General features: G+C 32.9%; 1 long non-coding RNA gene across 1 annotated transcript; it reads left to right on the top strand.

Moving 5' to 3' along the window:
- Positions 1-92: 92 nt before the first annotated feature.
- Positions 93-12,729, top strand: LOC114913870 (uncharacterized). The gene is made up of 2 exons (XR_003799739.2): positions 93-981; positions 12,070-12,729. It is a non-coding gene; the product is annotated as an uncharacterized lncRNA (long non-coding RNA).
- Positions 12,730-20,882: the final 8,153 nt, after the last annotated feature.

Genomic DNA, 20,882 nt, shown 5'->3' with positions numbered 1-20,882 from the left:
GATCACACCACCTTACCATTATCCACGTGAACAACATAAAGTCAATGACATCTAGACATGTGGACAAAGTCTACTAGTCAGAATCAAATCATTCGAATTCTTTGGACGCCGAATTATCTTTCTGAAATGATATCTCAATAATGATCTCACATATATCGAAACGACAAAATGGCTGGAGACCTTTCATACTTCGAAAAATCATTAATGCATATAGTCGAATCGGGGCTCGAGATAATGAGTGACAACTTTCTTCGTCCAACATGACAGACTACGCAACAATACGTATGTCGGACTACTTTAAACTTGAGAATGGGGGACAACTATTGGGGCGATTCAGCCGACCCTCTGATTCCTACTTACAATCGGCCTGATAAGTATGACTTGTTGACTATCAATCGATTAGCTGACTGACAGTCGGCTATCTACAAATTTGATGGGCTCCAACTATGATGACTTGACTCATTTCAGATAGATGACCATCGGTATATCAGAGTTACCGATCAATGGTCATTCAGACTTCTACAACTACCAACATACGATCGATATATCTCGATTACCGATGTATAGTCGGTTTATCTGAAACTGCCAGTGCAAAAAGTACATAATGATCAGAACATAATCAGTGACGGATATAACCATCCATCCCACGATTATATAATACTGGAATGAGCGGGACCCATGTGTTTAATCATTACAAATAGTTATCAACTACTCGTTTATAAAAGGAGATAAACAAACAGCATTTGATAAGGTAATTCTGAGCCAATACTCTGCCATTCTAAATACTTATCTATTATTCGCTACTCTCCACTGACTTAAGCATCGGAAGATCCCTGTCGGATATAATTTTGATTAGTATAGACTTTATTTTGTAGGTGCTCTTTACCGACAACAGGCGCAACAGGAGATTGGCCACAACACATCCCAAAATAATTCAGCCAAGTAGCCATATAACACATCATAGATAAAGATTGAAAAGTGGTGCATCTATCTATCATTTTGACCCTTATTTCATTGGTTTTTTTCTTATGCAAGTTGAAACTTCAAATAAACTTTATGTATTTGTCGCACCTCCAATCTGAAATCGTGAATCTAGGAGTCATGGCAACCGTCACATATTTATGAAGAACTCTTTTCATAAGCATGTAAGGCATTTCAAATAGATATCAAAATAACATAGTGATATTTATTAAAATATTAAAATCAAATATTTAATTTACTAACTAAAAATAATAATGATCAAATTCAAATGTCTTATATCAAATAAAGATTCTCTAAAAATAACAAAAATAGATTTAAGTTTAATGAAGCTGATAATATCAACTCTCACCTCTAAAAACTCTCTCTCGATAATGTCTACATTCATAATTAATTATCTGAATATAAAAACATAAAGAGAGGGATAATGAGCTTGATAGTTCAATAAGTAATGAATATCTCAACTAGATATTTTAGATATAAAATATGATATTCAAAAATAAATATCATAAATAAAAATAATAACATATTTCATGCTAATTGATGTAAATTAAAATCCTTTCAAATACTTACATAATAATAAATCTGATCGGAATAAAATATATATAACTCAACAGCCTTAACCACGACCATACTTATCCCTATGGTAGGGCCCAGAATAGAGTACCAACATACAACTTCCATTGGCAAGGTTGAAAAATTAACACACAACCCCTATCGGCGGGATCCAAAAATCAACATATAATCTCTATTGATGGGGTCCAAAAATCAACGTATAATCCTCATTGGTAGAGTCCAAAAGCCAATGCACAATTCCTATTGATAGGATCCAGAACATAGTTAGACTGAGAGCACAAATTCGATTCATATCAAAGTACTTTTGCAATATAACGTATAAATATCATAATTTCATTAAACATATGTATAGTCCATGATAAGTCAATAAAACATGATATTTCATAAATCAGATTAAATCATGATATTTCATAAATTAGTAGTCATTCTAAAATATAATTTTATAAATCATACATAATTCAAAGACTGATATTTACTTTCAAAATACTTATGAAATATCTTGATAAGACAGTTCATTACTTATCTTTCGCAGAATACTGAATAAACATATCAGTTAACCTTAAGAAGATTTTTTAGAACCTATTATTCAAAATTATATTTTTACATCAAATTCTAATTTGTAATAAAATCAAAATAAAATTTCAAACTAAAATCTCTTTTAAGATCGGACCAAAAATTAGATGTATTTTTTGAATCAAATTTCTAAAATAAGATCAAATTAATCATGGAAGATAGGTCTCCAATTTCATAAATCCAAGAAAAGAGAGAGATAACAAACATAGTAGAGAGAGAAAATATTGAAGAGAGAGAAATAAATCTTAGAGAGAGAAAGTCTGTAAAGAGAGAAAAAGGCTAGAGAGGAAAGAGAGAGAAAAGGCAGAAAGATTTTTTTTTCTTCCTCTTTTTCTTTTTCTTTCTTTTCTTTTCTTTTCTTTTCACGGGACTGAGGACCTGCATGATCCTCTTCCTCTTCTCTTCTTTCACAAAATAGGGGGCTATCTTCCCCTTATTTTTGAACTATCCTCACCAGTGATCCTTGTGGCCAGAGGAGCAGTCCCTGATAGTGCCAACCAACTTAGTTCGATGACCAATGGTGGCCAACATAGATGAAAAATCAAAGATGGAACACAAAATAGGGGATTCGGAAAGAACAATAATTTTTAATTAATTTTTAATAAAAAATTCAGCAAAAATTTCAAATTAAAACTCATAGAACTTTGTGGGGAAGTTGATTAAAGGTATTTATCTGATCTTTGAGGGAAATTAGTCTAATTTCCAATAGCCAAATCCAAACTAAATTGCCGACAATCAAGAGGAAAAGAAGGGAAGAACGAGCAATGAACCTGATGATTTTTTATAAGAAAAATCAAGAGATTTGAGGCCTTTAAATAGATTTCTGAGGGAAGGATTTAGAGTTTAAATCATTCTTTATTTCCTAATGTTATTAGAATTTTTGGTCGGAGAAGAACTCTTTTGAGAGTTCTTCCACGTTCTTCCTTCTCCCAAATAATTCCAGCATGTGCGTTGCATGTGCTAGCCTAATTTTTAAATTTTTTATTCTACTTTGAGATTAGTGCATGAGACTGGATATTAAATTTTTTTCTCTTAAAAAAAAATTATCCTTGAAATTTTTCTTATTTAAGTCTTCAAAAATTTAGGATTTCTTTTATCTCAAGTCATAGTCATCCTCTAATCTCAAAATCGAATATTTTATCATTATATCTTTGAAACAAAATTACTATTTTATTCAGTTTGAAAATAATTCAGACCACTACGCTTTCGCTGCACACTCTAATTCAAATCTATCAATGTACTTGTATCAAATCTAAGTTTCTAACTTTTCACGATCAATATAAGTTATTGTCCCAATGTCCCCAATATCTACCCACCTACACTCATGTCTAATTTTGTATGTTATAATTTATCCACTTATACTTTGATACTATATTAATTATCATACCCCTGATCTGAGATCATGAGTTTAGGGATTATGGCAACCACCACATATTTATGAAGAACTTCCTTCATAAGCATGCAAAGTATTTCAAATATCTAAACAACATAGTGGTATTTATTAAAATACTAAAATCAAAGATTTAAATTTACTAACCAAATAAAATGGTGACCAAATTCAAACGTCTTACATCAAATAAATTTTTTTCTAAAAATGATAAAAATAGATCTAAGTTCAATAAAACTGATAATATTAAGTCTTGTCTCTAAAAACTCTCTCTTGATAATGTCGATGTTCATAATTAATTATCTAAATTTGAAAAAAAAAAAGAGAGAGAGATAATGAGCTCGGTAGCCCAGTAAGTAATGAATATCTCAACTAGATATTTTAATTATAAAATATGATGTTCGAAAATAAATGCCATGGGTAAACATAAGAACATATTTCATGCTAATTGATGTAAATTAAAATCTTTTCAAATATTCATATATTTACATAATAATAAATCTGATTGAAATAAAATATATATAACTTAATAGTCTTAACTACAACCATACTTATCTCTGTGGTAGAGTCCAGAATAGAGTGCCAACATACAATCTCCATTAGCAGAGTCCAAAAATCAATGCATAACCCTCATTGATAGGATCCAAAAATCAACATAGAATCTCCATTGATGGGTTCTAAATATCAACGTATAACTCCTGTTGGCGGGGTCCAAAAAGCAGTGCACAACCCTCATTGGCAGGGTCCAGAATATAATTAGACTGAGAGCACAAATTTAATGCATATTAAAGTATTTTTGCAACATAACATATAGATATCATAATTTCATTAAATACATGCATATTCCATAATAAGTCAATAAATCATAATATTTCATAAATCAGTTGTTATTCTAAAACATAGTTTTATAAATCAAGCATAATTCAAAAATTGATATTTGCTTTCAAAATACTTATGAAATATCTGAAGAAGATAGTTTATTATTTATCTTTCGCAGAATACTTAATAAAAATAGATCATTTAATCTTGAGGGGGTTCTTCAGAATCTATTATTTAAAATTATATTTTTATATTAAATTTTAATTTATAATTAAATTAAAATAAAATTTCAAACTTAAACCCCACTTAAGATCGGACTAAAAATTGGGTGTATTTTTTTGAATCAAATTTCTAAAATAAGATCAAATTAATCATAGAAGATAGGTCTCCAATTTTATAAATTCAAAAAAAGAGAGAGAGACAACAAGCATGGTAGAGAGAGAAATATTGAAGAGAGAGAAATAAATCTTAGAGAGAGAAAGTCTATAGAGAGAAAAAGACTAGAAAGAAAAGAGAGAGAAAAAGGTAGATTTTTTTTTCTTTCTTTTCTTTTTTTTTCTTTTCATGGGATAGAGGATCTGCGTGGTCCTCTTCTTTTTCTCTTCTTTCATGGAACAGGGGGAGATATCTTCCGGCCCCTTGTTCTCAAATTATCCCTATCGGCAGCTCTTGTGGCTGGAGGAGCAGTCCTCGATGGTGCCAACCGGCTTAGTCCAGTGACTGCGGCGGCTAACAGAGACAGAAAATCAAAGATGGAACACAAAATAGGGGACTCAGGAAAAACAATGATTTTCAGTGGATTTTTAACAAAAGATTCAGCAAAAATTTCAGATTTAAACCCATAGAACTTTGTGAGAAAGTTGACTAAAAGGTATTTACTTAATCTTGGATGGAAATTAGTCTGATTTTCAACGGCCAAATCCAAACTAAGTTGCCGGCAATCAAGAAGAAAAGAAGGAAAGAATGGGCGGCGAACTTGGTGATTTCCTGTGAGAAAAATCATGAGATTTGAGGTCTTAAAATAGATTTATGAGGAGAGAATTTAAAGTTCAAATCAATCTTTATTTCCTAATGTTTTTAGGATTTTTGATTGGAGAAGAACTCCTTCGGGTGTTCTTCCACGTCCTTCCCATCTCCCAAATAATTTCAGCACATGCGTTGCATGTACTAGCCCAATTCCTAATTTTTTTTGTTCTGCTTTGAGATTTGTTGCGACCAACTCCCTGTCGCTTGTCGCTGATGATGAGCACTTGCAAAACAATATCCTCACAGACTGAAATTGTATCCAACGAAGACCCTCCGATGCTTAAATCAGAGAGAAAATTGGTAAATAGTAGATTTGAATATCGAGAGTAGCAGAGCTCTAGCTTAGAAGTATCTTACCGATGCTGTTCACTTACTCTCCTTTTATAGGTGATTCTGATGTAACCGTTGAGCATGTGGTCCTGCTTTTTATGGTGCTAAATTATTGAACTATAATTATGGAGTTAGTGGGTTGTTAACTTCAACTAACTGTCGTGATACGTAGTCAATAACCACTCATAACAGTTATAGTATGTTGAGCAAATTGGCCGACTATATGTCGGTAATATTGATATATTGGTAGAAGATCCAAGTGATCATCGATAAATAATTCTAATATGCCAACGGTCTTAGATCGGAGGTTGTTCAAGTCATCTGTTGTTGGTCGATAGTAGCCGATTGTGTGTTGGTCTACCGATCGAGAGTCAATGTGATTTGTTCAGTTAGCCGATGTAGAGTCGAAGTCATATGTTTGGTCGGTCGACCGTTGTTGAGTCGATGTCGGGGTTTGATTGACTTAAGTTGGGGGTCGATTGACTTACCCCAACAGTTATCCCTCACTCCCAAATCCAAGGTGATCCGACGTGTGCCACCATGTGGTTTTGACACGTTGGACGAAGGAAGTTATTTTGTGTCGTATCGAACCCCGATTTGATCGCTAGTTTCTTTGAGATGTGAGCATTAGCAGTTTTGTCATTTCGATGAGTACAGAACCATCATTAGACTATCATATTGACAGGATGATTTTTTATCAGATGTCAGTATCAGACGTTATTTCGAAAAGACGATTCGACGTCGGACGATATGATTCTAACAAATAGATCTTTGCCACGTATCCGAATGTCATTGGGTCAGAACTGTTCATGTAGATAATGGTGACGTAGCTTGATTTGGAGTAGATGCGTTGAACCGTCCAATCAATGGTCAGCTCAGATGTCACCACGTATCAACATCTGGTGAGGTCTTGATTTGGATGCTTCGATCCTGATTGTTGAAGGATCCTATATATATAGGATCACTTTCAGCCAACTTTTTACTTTTCATTTATCTTCTTTGCTACGGAAGTTCTGCCAGAGGAAAGCCCCAAGGAAAAGAGGAAGAAGCAAAAAGGAACTGGGTGTAGAGAGGGCTTCTTTAGTCTCACATCGGTTATGAGTCAAGAGAGAATATGGCTTATATGGATTGGAACCTTCTCTCCCAACGTGAGGTACTTTTTAAAGGACAAAATCATAAGGCTCTCAATGATCAAGGCCCATTGAAGTCTAAAGGTCCACTGAAGCCTAAAGATGGTTATCAGTCAAAGTGGACAATACTTCACGTATACGGAGGTAGAGGCATAAGCCAACTATCTGAGCCATTCAATCCCTTGACCCATAACCACAACAAGATCAATGCATGGGACTGGGTATTACAGTATTAAAGATATTAATGAAAGTGAAGTGACATGTAAGGTTTAAGAGTTGAAGTCGATGCGATAATTACTTGATATGAAGTGTACTAGCCAATTAGTTTATTTCTCATATATGATTATGGATCTATTTGATGAATATTAATCTCAACAAAAATTAAGGTCTTGACAATACTATCAGATTGAGCTCTCCTAATACACTCGAAATATATTTTCTCCCTATGGTTCATCACTATGTTTTTCTTTTCCATCATCATTGTTTTTAGGCAATTCAGTGTATGACATATACAAGTCATGTGGAAGAAATTGATCATTTTTTGATTAAGTAATCTAAATTGAAATCCACCCACTTAAACTATTGAGGTTCAATCACTTAAATTGAGGTATTTACTTAGGGTCCTGATACTATAATATGTATAAATGCCCATTAGTCTAGTTTAGGTCTGATTTAGCCATATCCATACTAGAACTCAAAGTACATGTTTGACTCAAGGCTAAACCCAATTTATGGTCCTAGCATGCATATAGTAAGGTGTTGGATTTGGTATCAGTTACAACAAGGTATTTATTAAGCAATTTTGGTTTTGTTTTTCTTTCAAGCCATTGGATGAACATAAGATGTTACTTTGTGAACATGGAGCATTATTGATACCACTAATCACCACGTGTTCACATGGATCAGATATTAGATTGTTGGTGTTTGAAATGGGCATAAAAATGTTGACCCTCATGGTATGCTAATTGCTCGTAGTTAAAGGGATCCACTTAATTTAATAAAATTGTGGTCATTATTTTAAATTTTGTCGACCAATTCTTTATAAACCAATCTATTATCAATTTTATCTAGCCAAAATGCATAGTTGTGATTTAATCTACAAAATGATTATGATTTTTGTGTACATCCCCTCCGAAATATTGGATTTATATAAATGCCCTCCTAAAATTAATATTTACATGTATACCCTCATAAAGCACTTGTTTTGCATGTGTGCCCTTATTTTTTTATTTTTATTTTTTTATATTTATACCCATGCCATCTAACACCGTTAAGAGTTCTTAACAATTTAAAATTAAAATGATTGAAATATTCTTAATGGATAGGTATACAAAAAGAAGTATTTATAATAGTATACATACAAATAACAACTTTATGAAGGTATTCTTGTAATTTATCATTTTTAGGAGAGTATACATGTCAAAAAAATTTAACTAAATTGTTATCTATTTCAACATATTTTAATACTCAAACTCATTTAGTGTTTGCTCATCGATATTTTCTATAAAAATATTACTCATTAAAAGATCAATTCAACATTTGGGAAGAGGAGAAGTTTAACTAATCGGATAAGTTTCCCACAAGCCAGTTAACATATTACCTGCTCTTAATATAAAAAGATAATTTTATAATTTTTATTAATTTTTATTTGAATAAATATGATTTTGACTAATGACATTAGCTAAACTACTATGTTAAAGATATTTATGCAAAAATAATATTTTTTAAGGATATGTATACACATATCAATTTTGGAAGGATATTCATGCAAATTCAATATTTAAGAGGGTATTTACATAAAAGATCTTTTTTTTTTTTGCATGTATATCCTCCTAAATATATGAAATTATATGAATATCCATAAAATTGCTATTTGCATGTATAGCCTTATAAATGTTTCTTTTTTACATATGTACTCATTAAGCGTATTTCAGTCATTTTAATTTTAAAACCACTAATTTCTTAATAATGTTAGATGGCATGGGTACATGTGCAAAAAAAAAGAATAGAAGGATATACATATAAAATAAATATTTTATAAGGATATATATGTAAATATCAATTTTGAAAAGATATTCATATAAATTTTAATGTTTAAGAGGGTATGTACGCAAAAAACCCAAATGATAAAAAATATAGTATGTATTAAAGCATATCTACATAATGCACTCACATAAATATACGTAAATACATACTAAACCAAGGTTCAAGTATTTAGGTATCAACAAATCTAAATCCCAACCTGGCCAAATAGTGTCTTGAGTTTAGATTTAGGACTCAAACCTAATATTTAAGATTAATTTTGGTTCCATTAGTAGATTATTGGCTTCTATTCCCACTCCTACTTTTAAGAGTATGTTCATTATAAGCTTGAAACTTGCCTTCCCTGTAACTTGTAGTTCATCGCTCTATTTCTCTTAAATCTTATTCCCTTCATTTTGAAAATTATTTGTTGTTGCAAATTTTTTCGTACAATTCAAAATTAAGATTATTTTGTGATGCTTTATCTCCATTTAATTGAAAAGTTTGAATAGGTATTGGAGAGTCTACATAGTTTATCTTTCGATCTACTTTTTCTCCTGTCTTATTTCTTCAGCCAATTCTTTCAAGGTTATATTTCTATATTAACCTTGGAGGCTTTTTTTCTTAGTCTCTTTTATCAATTAGTTCAAGCATATTTCTTTAGCAGAGTGTTGAAGCGGAGTAACAATGTCAATATATTATATATATCAATTCTTTGCTTCAACTTCCTTCCTCCTTGTCTTTTTGTTCCCCTTTCTTTTTCTTCCTTATCTGTCACCTCTCAAGTGCAGGAGAGGAGCCAAACAATATGAGCCATTACGTAAGATTGGTTGGAGTAACCAATGCATTAATCTAAAAGATGAGTCAAGAGCTTCAAAAAAAAATTAAAGTTAGAGAGAGACCTAGGTGGTATGGATCCAGTTAGAACTAATCAAAACCCAAATAAGCTAGAGAAATTTGCTTGTTCATACCTAACCAATCTAGCAATAAACTTGGCCACCTAAATCCAAACCTAACATACATCCAAAATTTTCAGCCCAAAGAAAATTGCTCCCTAATTTGGGTCTAAGCAACCTAAAAGGCAAAATTGTGACAAAATAATCATTTTTATTGCTTGGGATTGAGATTTTAAATCTTAGTAGGATGAAGAGTATTCTAACTATCATGCCTATTATGTGAGATAATGGTATTAGGATAGGGGCAAGACTTTGAAATCCGGACATGATGGGAAAAAAGAAGAAGGGGAAAAGAAAGCAAGCAACCATGGAAGCAGAAAATCTAAATCCAAACATGACAGATAACCTAATCTGACCTATATAACTTGTTAATTAAATGGGTCAAATCAAGTTACACGAGTTGAACATATTAAGTGGCCTTTTAATAGATTAAATATATTTAAATAAGATTAAAAGATTAAGTGGGTTGTGTTAAAAAGGACAAAAATGAGTTAAGCAAATTTTAAATAGATTAAAACAAGTGTTAAATAGATTAAACGAGTTGAGTGATAACATGACCTAATTATTAAATGCATCAAAATAGGTTAAACAAGTTAAATATTTAAATCTAAATTCTAGGCAGATTGACCCATTTATCACTCAAACCCATTTTTTGCCAAATTGAAGCTTGAGGATCAGTTATGGGTCGAGTTGCTGGATCATATCATAAATTGCCACTTTTAGTTAGGATGGTCTTTAGGATAAGGTGAGATAGTGGGGGCATTCCGTCTCATAGAGAAATTGGGACATATCTCTTCTATTAAATTTAAAAGCTTATTTAGGATAACTTAGCCCAATCCAAATTGTATTTAGGTTAAATGTTTTGGAGGGTCTGATTTGGGTGATTAGGGTTCTGGTTAGGTTGGGCTGGGCATTTTCTTAAGTAGGTTGGGCTTGGGTTGGCCCTAAACTTAGCCTAACCTATCCAAGTTACTTTTCAATTGTTGGTTTTTCTAAAGTGCTCGGTCCTCCTGTTAGGTTACTTTGATACATCTTTGCCTTCTGGCCATTTATTGCCTTGATCACTCAAGTTGATCTTGTATCTAACCTCTAGCGTCACATAACTTTGGTCCTTCATCTCCTGTTGTGCATTCAAGTAGAGAAAAAAAAGATAAAAAATGTAGAAGAATCAATCAGATATAACTAGTGTAAATCATCACTCTATTTCAAACACTAGGCTAAAGGAATAAAAAATAAAAGCATCTGTGAAGCTATTAGCAGAAACAAGCATAGACCAAAGCCTAATCCAACTTTAGATCTAATGTTGAAGCAAATAGTTGACAGGATAAAAGGAGAAGAAATAACAAAGTCAAAAGGGCAAACGAAGACCATCTAGCTTGTCTTTTTCTCGAGTACATGGAGAAAGAAACCTCACAGAATCCTTCAAATTTTGACTCTTAATTAGATAATTATAAGAGGAAAACAAATGCTAAGAGGAAGAATGATGGGATTTTTAAAGAGAAACAATGTTGCACTATAATTGATAGGTAGAAGTTGTTTGGAGGTTGATAGCAAACTTACATCTAAGTAATAGTGCTATTTGCACCCCTCTCAGAGTGCCTTAGTTTAAGTGGTCCAACATCAAATTTAGATTAGTTTTACTCAAAAGATATTATTGTCTTACAATATAGCATGGCATGTGACATATCTACATTGAAAAAAAAGTTGGTCATCTCATTGAATGGAGATCCTACTTATTTACTTTTACCATTTTAATCCGTGAACTTAGTTTTTCTTTTCCCTCTTTTTGCTAGTCTCTTGAGGGCTGTATACTATTGGTGTGAAAAGGATTGGTAGACATGGCCATGACCATGATTCAGAACCATAATATATTCATGCCAAATGCATGTACACAATCTAGACTGGATGAAATATTAGAAACTGAAAGCATCTTTCTTAGTGCTAGCAGTCTTTAGCTTTGGTGTGGGCATGCCCATGGTTGCCGTGATACACCACCAAAAGAGGGCAGCTGGTAAACTGTAGTTTTTTCTAATGCTACTTACAGCATGCATAAAATTTCCATCTTGCACCAGCTTAATTTCTTGATTGTTGAAACAAACCCAAACATAGCTTGGTAGAACATTTTTGCCCAGCAATTATTCATTTTGCGTCAGTTCAAATTTCATGATATGGTTTCACTGGGAAGTTGATTATATTAATAATTGGCATAAACATTGACACTCTTGTTTCACCATGTATGAGATACTAATTTATTGAGATGCAATATTTTCAGAAGTTTAAAGGGACAGAGGATTACAATCGGTAGAAACAGAAAGAGAAGGAATTCATATAATCCTCAAAACTTTAGGAAGAAAATTACAGAGATGAAACAAAACCCAAAAGCGAGGAAAGCCTTCGAAGACACAAAAGGCTGATGTAAGAATCGAAGCAGTGGCTCACTTCTCTCGGCACGAAACAAAATTGATGGCACAAATAGTAATCTGATGGCAGAAAAGAGAAGAGAATGGCAACACACAAACTTTACATCAACACCCCTCCAAGCAAGATCACCAAAAGAGATCAAAAGTAAAAGAAGATTTATGATGTCCACCAGTATCTTAAGCTGCATGGGAGAAGAAGATTTGAGTGCTCAGCAATTATCATTAAAAGACACACAAGGAAGTGCCCAGTAGTATAATAGAGCAAACTAAATTTGGCTAGTGGCTGAATGTTGCAGCATCACCAAAGGTAATAAAGATTTCAAGGCATTTCAGAGTCTGTCATGATCAACAACAGTCTTCGAGGAACGAATGTGCTTCAAGCTTTGAAAACTATGCAGGATGTTGTATAAGACTGAATGAACAGAACCTTTCCTCTTTAAAAAGATTCAGTTATTTCTTTTCTTCCAAACTTCCAAGCAAATTATTGTCAATAACTGATCTTTCGCTCTTCTCATCAACTTAGATTTGTTCCTCATCCTCCAATCCATCCACAACTTAAGGAAGATGGTTGGTTTACCTCTCAACTTCATCTGAATTTTAAAAATTGTCCACAAGCTTCGAACAAAAGAGCATTTAAAGAAGAGATGATTGCCGGACTCAGAATTTGACCCACACAAAGTACAATGAGAACTGATGTTCCAACCTTTCTTAGCAAGCACCTTCCTCGTATGCAATTTGTTCTTGATGGCAGGCCATAGGAAAACCTTCACTCTTTCCAGTGACAGAGAGTTTCGAAAAATTTTTGCAAAAGAATATTTTAGGCCTCCACGATTAAGAAACTTATAAAATGAATCCATCGAGAATAGACTATCTTGAGTAAGCTTCTGAACCGGAACATTGGCGATACGAGATGGTTGAATCAAGGCATCGATAGAAAGCAACGAAATCAATTGGGACTCCTAAACAGCTGTCTAAGGCCTTCTTACTCCAGCGCACTATCTTAAATTCCTCTAACTCTAGTATGATGAAATTGGCACATTCGATTTCAGAACACATCTGTACAACTCTTTAAAGCAAGAATATAAAGGCATTGAGTTGATCCAAACATCCTTCCAAAAGTGGATCGGATCACCACACCCCATCTTTAAAGCAACACAAATCCAAAAGGCTAATTTTTTTGTGCATACATCCTTCCAAATAGGAGACAAATCCAACAAACTTTTTCTTAACCTCATACCCAACTTCTTCCTAGAAAAATAGGTTCGCCAAACTGGTCTCCATTAGGGGTTTGGGGTCTCGTATAAGAATTTCCAAGATCATTTAGCAAGGAGTGATTGATTCATATGGACAATATTCTTCACTCCTAAACCACCTTGATCCTTGGATCTACAAACATCATCCTAGCTTGCTAAATAGTGGAAGCCACTAACATTCTCTATCCCTTTCCATAAGAATGCTCTTCTCATCCTATCTAATCTCCTAACCACCTACATAGGCAATTTAAAGATAGACATGTAATAAGAAGGGAGAGCTATCAAGACTGAGTTAACCAAGATTAGTCTACCTCCCAAAGAGAGCAACCTTCCTTTCTATGTAGCAAGCTTTAAGTTCATCCTTTCATTTAGGGGTAGCCAACATTGCTTTGACAGCTTTCTATGATGTAGGGGAAGGCCTAAATACATAAAAGGAAGAGAGCCTTGTTTACATTTCATCTAGGATGCAAACCGAGCTACTTCATCATTATCTATGCTTAGACAAAATATTGAGCTCTCGTGGAAATTGATCTTCAACCCCGAAGCACCTTCAAAAGCAAAGAGGATTGCTTCAGCAGCAAGAACACTTTGCTACTCGCCTGTATAAAATAACAAAGTATCATCTACAAACTATAGTCTCGATAAATCACTAAATTCCTTTTGATGACCTAAGCCCTTAATCAAACCAATGGTACTCACACGCTTGAGGATTCTAGAAAGCACATCCACTGCCAATATAAACAATACCGATGATAATGGATCGCCTTGCCTGAGGCTGTATTTATATTTAATCCATCTATTGAGATCACCATTCAAGAAAGAGGTAATAGAATTAGAAGAAAGAAGGCTTTGGATCCACCCTATCCAAATACACAGAAAACCTTTTGCACTGAGGGCCTCAAATAAGAAATCCCAATTAAGACTTATCAAAAGCTTTCTCCAAATTTAATTTGCAGAATAACCTTTTTATGCCAGGCTTTTGGCAAAATGCCAACATTTTGTGGGCACTTAAGAAGCATTCCATAATGCTCCTGCAATACCTAAGCTTGCATATTATCATCGAGGATGAGTCTGCCTTTCAGAGAAGACTTTCAGCTGCTATCTTTTACAATACTTACCCTGCAGTCTATTTATTCTGACACCAAAAACTAGCTTACATTATAGTGAAGTAGTTTTGTGGTGTACTCAAAGAGAATACTTTCCATCTTATTAACATAGTAGGTACTAGAATTATATACTAATATTATTTCTACAATATTTAGCCATTTGAGCATCCTGGCCACCTTATGCTATGACCTCTCTTATGAGGATGGGATATTGATGGTTGAAAAGATCACAAGGAAGGGATAAGAAAGTGAGAATTCAGACTATACTTTCCATCTTATTTACATAGTAGGTACTAGAATTATATTCTAATATTATTTCTACAATATTTAGCCATTTGAGCATCCTGGCCACTTTATGCTATGACCTCTCTTATGAGGATGGGATATTGATGGTTGAAAAGATCACAAGGAAGGGATAAGAAAGTGAGAATTCAAACTATAGTATCTATGACCTTGAAATCTTGGTGCATGGTTCACTAATTTCATTTTACTTGTCTTTTGCCAATTTTTTATTAATTTTATAACTCGATGGGCTTATGGAGTCCAACCATGCCAAAGTGGCTTGTGTTGTTGCATGAATAATTTGTTGCCTAAGTAGAACTTTGACATGAGGCTTGTTTACTAATAAATATCTCTTGCTGTCTTTTTTTTTTTTTTGATTTGGTAAATTTTTTATTATTAGGGGTAGTAATTAGAGCTGATCGATTAGATATTTGATCCAACTAGATTCGAATGGGGCAGATTTTATCCGATCCATTTAGACTTTTGGGTGGGTACAGTTTTGATATAAAATATTGAAAGCAAGTTAGGATCAAATGCAGATAATGGTATGCCCTGCTCTGAAGCCAACCTAATATAATCTTAGTCTAAATCCTCTTTTCTAAATTTGCAACTATTTTAGAATATTTGCATGATGAGTTCCAACCCTACTTGATCCATCTTATTGATTCAATCCGATCCAATCCGACCCAAAACAGTTATGGGATAGGTATGTGTATAGAAGTTTAATTGCAGGATAGATACAGATATTAACTGACCCAATCCGTTGTCATCTCTATTTATAAGACCACCTCGATTATCATCAATAGTGAAGTATTTTACTTCACTATTTCATTTTAAAAAGAAAGAAAAGAGATAATTGTAGATTACCCACCTAAGGTTTGACTCAATTTTACTAAGCCCATTTATGGTTTGGAAAGTAGCACTCAACCTACTTGAAGTCAGATCTATCAAATTCTATATCGCTCTGTTATCCACCTATGCTGTAACATGGCATCGAGGATTTCTTTAGATTATAATTTTTTATGCTATTTTTCTGTAAATCACAAATTTGAAGGGTGCCCATCTCCAAATCTAAGATTTTTCTATTGCACTGAAGCCTCCATCTAGATTTTGGTGGCCCATTTCTAAATTCAAGCCCTTTTCGTTATCAATCCAAAGAAAAAGAGGAAGTATAACTATATCAGATATCATTCTTTTTTTCAAATCATAGCTTGTTTTGAAAGTTATTAAATTTTTTGAAGAAGAATTGGGATATAGATATTGTAAAGCATGTCGTCGTCGTTATCTTCTTCGAGCAATAACATTAGTAGATTGATTTCTTACTATTGTGGAGAATGATTGATGGTTAGAACATCATGGATGATGGAAAATTCTGAAAGATAGTTTTGTGGTTTCTCCAAATACAATATAAGTTTTTTAATTTTTTATTGATTTCCATAGTTTACTAGGTAGATGAGAGAGTTAGTATGAATTTTTAGCTAATTACTTGGTAGATTGATGAGCAATATAATTACTTTGAGTGGCTTGACCCTCCTACATATAGACATAGGATTGAATTTGCTACTAAAATTTTGGACAAATTTTTCAAGCTTCAACAAATGGCAGATGTTAGAAAGAGAAGGAAGAAATTGCTCGTGAGAAGGAGATACTTGCTCTAAAAGGAAGCAATAGCTTGACGGTGGAAGAAGTTGTACAAGCATGCATTGATTGGATCTTAGGTGTTTATATTATTGGTAGCGCTTTACTATTTGAAGGGATTGGGACTACCAAGGGCAGTAATATCTTTCTTAAATTATTTTGTTTGGCTAGTTTTCTAATTTTTTTAGTTTTAGATGGTGTATTCGACTATGTTTACAAACATTTTAGGTTAATGAAATTTCATTTGATCCATTTTGCTAGTGGTATGATGCTTAATGGTTTTGATTTATATTTGAAGGTTAATATAGTGTTTAATGTACTGTTTAAGTTTTTCTGACTATTATGGGATAGGTCATCCAAAAAAGAAAAAGATAGAAGTATTTGTCCCACTAATTTTTTCTGAGATGGTTATCCTTAAGACATGATGAAGCACTGTAGTCTTTTCTAGGATATCATCTTTCATGAAGATGTCATCTTTTTTGGGGATACAATGATAATGCACACAATCTCCACCTATTCACAATAGATATATATAGAGCATTATAAATTTTTTGGCACTACAGGTGACTGTAGGTAAGGGAGAACATAGATATTCTGGGAGAGCTTGTTGTTGAAGGTAGGTCAGAAAATTTAAAATTTTCTTGCCAACTCAAGATGTTAGCTTGCACCTTTATTGAGAATTACACAGTATTGGAGTGAACCATGTCCATCTCATAAGAGAAGGGGCACACCTTTCTAATACATCTCAGATGTCATAAGCTCTCGTGTGCCTTAGACATAGCTATATTCAAAATAAAATAATTATTAGTACTTATTTAGCAATAACAAGTTCGTAAAAAGGCAACTAATCATTACATGGATAAAAACATGAATGGGACTATTATATAATTATTTTAACTAATCCAAATATTGTTGGCCATAAAAAAAAAGATATTCAAATCTACTGAGATCATTGCATTAAACAATTTTAGGTGTATTGGACCACTGTATAATCATTTAAACTAATCCAAATATTGCTAAATGGAATAGGCCCTACTAAAAAGAAATTGAGATACACCGAGATCATTGCATAATCATTGAAATAATCCAAACATTTAAAACAAAGGACCGGCTATTACAAGAAAGAAATTAAGATACACTATGACCAATACTTAATTATTTAAACAAATTCAAACACTGCCAAGTGAGACGAATCAAATCATAATTATTAAATAATTTTTGTAATATATTGAAACAACAACATAATCCCTATAAAGTTTCATGGCAAAAAAAAAAATCATATAACATAAACAATCAAAACAAAAAAAAACAAACCTCTTTCCAGATTTCCACTTACTTTTCCTCTTCGATTAAGAGAATGAAGCCTTCAATGTAATGAAAAAAAAAATCTTTGATTTGGAGAAAGACATTCTTCGAATTTGTGATTTGGGGAAGAATATAGCCAAAAAATCAAGGTAAAAAAAAAAATCTCAGACTCATTTTATAGTGTAGGTAGTAATGGAGTGAGATAAAGTATGATGAGTCTGATTTCATATGGGTTGAGTGCTACTTTTCAAACCACTGATGGCTTAGTTAAAAAAAAAAAAAAATTAAGAAGAGAGAGGAAAATATACAAAATGGTGTCTTCCTTCTTGTCCGTATAATTTCAGGTATCGTTGTAACACTTCTCGTATCTTTTCACCTGCTCCCCACAAATTTGATCATTGATCATTAAATTAACAATTACAATAACTTCAGCCTGTGATTTTCACGTGAGTCGTGAGAAGCACCCAGTAAATAGAAAAGAAGCAGAGGAGTCCACTCCAGTATTCATAAACAAACAAAAATTAGAGCACGTTTCAAGTCCGAATGCTTCAGGACTGATGAATGAATTGTTAAAGTCGGCGTTTATCAAACCATGAAGTCAACCAGAGATGGACTCTTGAAGAGTTTTTATTATAACAGCAGAGATGCATGACTAGTCTGGCAAAAGGAAAGAAACAAAATAAAGAAACTTTTTGATTTATTTTTTTCTGATAAAATCAAATTTATTAAACTAATCTAGTAAAAATACATCAGTATAAATCAAAAAATAAAATATTCAAAAAAAATCAGAAGGAATATCAGATGCGGTAGTCCATAAAATGGTGCCTACTTAAAGTGAATATATTCTTTTTTTTTGGTAAATGAATTTATTGTTTTTCAAAACTTTCATACTGCTTAAGAATTTGTGCGACTCGTGTTGAAATTTGATTAATAGAAGCCATCCATTTTCGGTCAAAATTGTTCTGATAAGGCAAGAGCTGGCTGGACAAGAAAAATTCAAGCAGAATATTCTGGGCTTTATTGCCCACTTTAGCATGTTGAGCTCCAGTCCAAACATTCTGTGGTTGATGTTCTTTTCCATAAAGATAAAGTAGTGATAGAAATAGGTAGTGGATGGCCCAATCCTTTAGCAACTCTCAAACAATAACAATCCTTTTAAAACTTTTCCTTGAAAGGAGCTTTCTTTCTCATCCATATTCTAGAATGATCAAAAAGTGCTTACTTCCCCTTAACTCATTTCATCTGTTGCGGTCGTCTGGATTTATCATGTGGTGGCTTGTCCGCTAGAGTTGCAGTATAAGTTTTGTGGCTACAATGGTTCAATAATTCTGGCATATCACCGATCAGTTTGGGAGTCGGAGGGATTATTTAAAAGATATTTAGTTCGCAATCAAAATAAGAATCAGGATGGATTGGAATCAGAATAAAATAAAATTTAAATTTTAGAGAGGAGAAGATTGAATTTTAAATAAAATTGATCATTTCCATTCTACCTCGAAATCGAAATCAAATTAGAATTAGAATTGGATTCCTCTCAATCAAATGATTGGAATAGAGTCACTCATTTCATTTCGATTTCAGACCCCGATTTCTCTCAACCAAATACTCTATTGATTTATTTAAATATAATAAAAAAAAAAAAAATTCATAATGTTAAACAAGAAATATTTAAGTTAGATAATATTAAGGATTGTTTATATTCATTTCTTAGTCAAATAATTTTAAAAATTATTTCTGAGCTCCTCTTCTTCTCCATGGCAACTATGTAAACTAGCTCATCACTGAGGATTATACTATCACTGGGATCCAACTAATCCCATTGCACCTCTTTTCATTTTCTTAAAGAAATAGAGGAAGAAAAGAAAGTGAGAGATAATTATGTGGCACATGTATTAGACTTGGTCCACAAAGAGGAGGGGAGGTTTCCTTGCATTATAATTGTCCAGTCCATATCTGTGAGGATGCACCATGCAATAATCAAACCAAGAATCTCTGCTTGCTACGCCGAGGGGTGTGTAATCACAGAGGCAAGCCCCAGTTCACCATTAGACAAAGCCTTTACTAATGATGATATTGCAATATTTTCATGCTATCTTGGGCCAAACCATCTTTTTATGTCGTTCTCATGGATCAATGCCACTATAATGTTATCTTGAAAAATTTTATGGTTAGGTTTGTTAGATTGGATTGATTAATTCTAATGAATTGAATATGCAATCAATTCTTGATTTGGTAATGTAATGCTGATTGGTTGCGGTTGTTTAAGCCTTAAGTTTCATTTATAACAATGAAGTTGATCCATTTATTTGACCCTTTCCCCGATCCAATGGTTGAAGTTTAGGTTTATGCCAGACTTTTTTTTCTTTGTATCCTATTTAGTCAACTTAAATTTATAACCTGAGCTACTATTTATAAATTCATAAATTCATGTCAAATACCGCATGAAAATAATTATAAAAGCAAGTATAGTACAAGTGCCAAATTTTTACTGCCTTTAGTTACCTGACATAAAAACTGTTATGATGACAAATTGTGCCAAGTACATACCAAAAGTACTCCCTTTCAGGAGAGCAACATCATGCACATATGGAACACCAAAGAAAAAAAATGATGATGTTTCTTCTGCAAAGATGATATGTTGAAGAAAACTTTTTTTTTAATAAAAATTTGCTACCATAAAACAACACAATACAATAATTTTAAAGCCGATATCAAAGATGTGATTTCCTATGATGTAAACTTTTTTTTTGTCCAAAAGAGAGATTTTATGGCATTAGAAGTTATTATTATAGTTGTATGCTCGCAAGCTTAACTTATACGAAAGATTAAAATAAATTAAATGATCTTGTAGGTATCGATCAGTTGAGAAATAAATATATAATAATCTCATATATTATTAAATTACTCATATATTTTTTTTTTTTTTTTTTTTTGTAAGTGGATGCAAAAGTTTTGCATATGCATTTAGTTTGCTAGAAAAAATATATGGATGCCACTACTAATCAGCTAATTGATCAACATCCGCTTGGTCGTTCTGTAACCGGCCAATTATTACTCCAAATTCTTCCTTTAAATTTTGGC

This window comes from Elaeis guineensis, chromosome 1, assembly GCF_000442705.2.
Source record: "Elaeis guineensis isolate ETL-2024a chromosome 1, EG11, whole genome shotgun sequence".
Lineage (NCBI taxonomy): Eukaryota > Viridiplantae > Streptophyta > Magnoliopsida > Arecales > Arecaceae > Elaeis > Elaeis guineensis.
This window is presented reverse-complemented; position numbering and strand designations above follow the sequence as displayed.